We start from the raw sequence: 4,284 nt of genomic DNA on the forward strand, positions 1-4,284 counted from the left end.
GTACACAGAATAATTATATTTAATAAAATATAAAAATATTACAACAAATATAAAAAGAATTAAATTTAAAAATTTATTAATATATAAAATTATATTACATCTATTCACTTTAATAAGTACATATTAATTTAGCCAATGAGTAATAATTCAAATGATATAGTCTTTTCATATTCAATTAAAAAGTTACGAATTCGAATATCTTATCTTTGATTAAAAAAAAGAGTACATATTAATTTAAAGAATTATATTTTAAATTAAATGCTTTCAAAAATGTTTTTGTTGTTTAAAAGTTACAACACAAATATATAGCATTTTTAATTTATCAAACACAAAATAAAAAATTTGTATTTTTTAATGCTATATTTGATATGAAATACTGAGACTGAAACTAAAGGATGAGACTAAGTGTTGTATTTATAACTAGAGATTAAAACTAAAATTTTTATTTGAGATACAAAATTTTAATCTTTTTAATACCTTCAAAAAATAAAAATACAATAAACTAAAATGTTTAGAGATACTGAAACTTTAATAATTTTTTTTTTAAATACCCTCATTTAAAATTTAATATTTTAAGTCTACTATTCACAATTCTTCCACGGTCAACACTTTCACAGTCTCACCTCTTATTTTCAACCCCATCCTTCACCTCATCACCACGAACAACAACAATTTCATTATCAACATATATCAAAATCAGATTTAATAATATCAAGAATTTCAAACTCAGAATAGAATAGAGAAAAATAGTGGGAGAGATTGAGGCAACATAAAACAGATGGTGCGGTAAACATGGGAGAAAATAAAGGCGGTATAGTGGATCCGAACACGACGGCAACGCAGAACTGTAACTCGATACGGAGAGAGAACCAGGGAAGTAGGAATATGGCCAAGTATTTTAACGAGGATACTTTAGTTATTTCACTTATTTAAATTTTTATTTTTATTTTAAAACAAACAAAATTTTAAGACATAATTCGATGGTATACACTTTACATAAAATATAATATAGAGATTTAGTTTAATATTTGTCTTTATATCTTTATCTTCTTTTTAAATACTATCTAAAATTACGAATATCTCTTCAAAAAACTTTATCAATTCAATTAAGTCTAAAAAAAAAATTCGTTCTAAGCAACTATTTTTTACTATACACAGGAATAAAAAAAATATTTGTGAAAGAAAAATACGATCATTTTTATGAAAAAAAAGATAATATATACTCTGGAAAAAAATTATAATTCTCATATAATATTAGAATTCAAGAGAAGAGACTAAATAAATAGATTTATGTATTAAAATTATGTATCATATGTTACAAGATCACACATATATGATGGAACTACTGTAAATAAGAATACCAACTAAATAACAACAACAATAATAATACTATCTAATGTGGTGCAATGCTGCATGTCCGTCATCCCACTCGAACGAAATATTAAACGACTCCCGTTCGTTGTTATATATAGTTCGATTAACTCTCACGACTGAATACTGATGATATATCCAAAACTGAAAAAAGAATAATGGCAGCATATATATACTTACCTCTACAAAAGTGTGCTTCCCTCTAGATGAATTATTGGTTGCAAATTAACTGTCCAATAAGAGAAAGCATCCTTAGATGTTAAACTCAGCTTAGATGCAGTGATGACTTGCCGTTTAAACAGAGGAAGGGCAAGTATACCTTAGTCATAGATACCTTGGCCTTTCTTAAAGAATTAAAGTGCACCCATTCCGACAACATAAAAAGCAGGAAACTATCATGAAGTATCTTATACAATTGAATAAATTATTTTTTACTTTTTTTTTTATTTTACAATGTTGTGATAAGATTAAGACTTAAGAAAGAACAAACAAGAAGTAAAAAGTAGGAAACTATCATGAAGTTTCTTATACGATTAAATAAATTATGTTTTACTATTTTTTTATTTTACAATGTTGTGATAAGATTAAGACTTAACAGAGAACAAATAAGAAGTAATTTTATTGCTTTTACTTTGATGTGTCTGATTGCAATATATTAATAAAAAGCTCCAAAAAGCCCTAATATAAGGCTTTTGCTTTATACTTTATAAAAAGAGAAAATAATATTCTCTTCTCTTTTATTTATACTCATCAAGTTATTATACTTCTTCTTTTTCTTGTTATTAGAAAAAAAAAGTGTAAAGATAGAACCTAATCTGATCTGAAAGTTTTATTCTAATATATCTTTTGACAATTTAAAATTATATTATGAAAAATAAATGGTTAATTATGCTCATCACCAACTCCGATCCAACCAATCAAACCCTAATGTCTCTCTCAATACACAATAACAAGTTCCCTTCCAAATCATGTACCTAAATTTGTTTGTTATTAGGGTGGGGTTACCCATCTCACTATTATGTCCTCCTATCTTTTTCACACTCCAATTTCATTCAATGATAGTAATAGCTAACAATTATTATTATTATTATTATAATAAATAATTATTACTAAATTTATATATAATTATAATAATATTGATCAGTATTTTGATTAAATAGGCTAACGTTACGTTATTTTAATCTTATAAAAAAAATATGCTAGAAATTAAGTTATAAATAAAAAAAATGGTGTAACTCAATAATATTGACAAAGAAAAACACAATGAAGAGTGCAGTCTTTCTGTTTAAATGGTGGTGGCGATTTGTTAAAAAATATCAAAGTGTTCATTGTAGAATAAAATTGTATGTTCGTGTAATAATCTAAATCTTAATGAGCTACTGCCAATTCAAGTGCTACCTACTAAAGAAGGCCTGTGGAAGAATATATACCAGACGTCGATCACGAATCGACGTATAAGGGATAAGCTGGTTATAGGGTTGTCAATGGAGATTGGAGATGGGCGACGGACTAGGTTTTGGGAGGATGTATGGTTACTCTGTGGATCTCTAAAGGATCGGTTCCGATACTTTTCTCTATTTCAAATCAATGTGGATCTGTCGTTAGGAATTGCGGGTTTTGGAATGGGCTAAACTGGGTATGAAACTTTCAATGGAGACGAGAGCTCTTCCAATGGGAGTTAGAACTCATGAGTCAATTAAATGAGGCTCTAAGACCTGTAAGATTAGTACGTAACCGGGAGGATAGAGTGGTGTGAAAATACGATAGGCAAGGTATTTTTTCAATTGACTCATTTGTGCAAGCGATGCAAGAAGAATTGATTCCGGAGGAGGTAACTAGCTTCACTAGAATCATTTGGAAATGTTTGGTTCCACTAAGAGTGGAGCTGTTTACTTGGTTTGTTTTGATAGACAGGTGAATACAAAGGAAAGGTTAAGCCGATTTGGAATTGTCAGACCGAAAGATAATGTCTGTATTTTGTGTAATAATGATATGGAATTTGTACATCACTTGTTTTTAGACTGTGCATTTACTTGGTAGGTTTGGAGTGCTTGGATGTCAGGTTTTGGCCATCAATGATTGTGTTTGGTTCAATGAAAGAGCACTTTTTAAGTTGGACAGATGAATCGGGAAGGAAGGAGGATCACAAGCATATGATAAGATGCTTTTGTGCTATCGTATGAAACATTTGGATGGAAAGAAACATAAGGATTTTTTCGAATAAAAGCAAAAATGTTGAAGAAATCATCAACATGACTGCGACTAGCATTAACGAGTGAATATGTGTTGATCTCTTTTGTTATTGATAGCTATGTTAAAAATGACATGGAGACTATTTGTTGTTCAGATGTGTGGTTAGTTTTAATTAGAGTTGCTGTCTAATTCTATACGCTCCATTTTATTGTGTTGAGCTTTTATTTTCCGAAAAAAAAAAACGCAACCTATATTTTATAGGTGAAAACTCGGATGAAGTCGACTTTACGTGAAGTTGATATCTGATAACCGTTAGATAAAAATTTAGTCAAATCAGTCAAGTCATTTAACGACTTTCAAGTATCAACTTCACGTGAAGTCGAATACACCTCCACCATATTTTATAGGCACGCAGAATGAGGTACAACCTGCATTTTGCCTAGTGTATATGCGATAAATTGAGCAATTTTTTTTAGCATAAACATATTAATTCATAATAAAATAAAACAATAACTTAATTATTTGTATTTTCAAATTTGAGACGATTTAATATACTTACCATTACGAAGTTACTTTTTGTAAGATTTGAAAGACTAATTTATTTTTTAAAAATCAATTTAAGATGTCACTCAAATTTTTTGCGCAGGAAGATTTGCATTTGCAGCATTGAGCTTCCTCAATTCGCTTTTCGCATGCGACCGTTTTTTCCTTTTATCTTTC

General features: G+C 28.8%; 1 protein-coding gene across 4 annotated transcripts in view; it reads right to left on the reverse strand.

The window, feature by feature from the left end:
• LOC107471453 (calcium-transporting ATPase 8, plasma membrane-type) overlaps positions 1–1,732 on the reverse strand; it is a 101,400-nt gene extending 99,668 nt beyond the window's left edge. For 3 of the 4 annotated variants that reach the window (XR_008004601.1, XM_052255900.1, XM_052255902.1), the window contains exon 1: positions 1,552–1,684. The gene's annotated coding sequence lies outside the window, so the exon portion shown is untranslated. The other variant, XM_052255901.1, reaches the window with a different exon arrangement.
• Positions 1,733–4,284: the final 2,552 nt, after the last annotated feature.

Source organism: Arachis duranensis, chromosome 10 (assembly GCF_000817695.3).
Source record: "Arachis duranensis cultivar V14167 chromosome 10, aradu.V14167.gnm2.J7QH, whole genome shotgun sequence".
NCBI lineage: Eukaryota > Viridiplantae > Streptophyta > Magnoliopsida > Fabales > Fabaceae > Arachis > Arachis duranensis.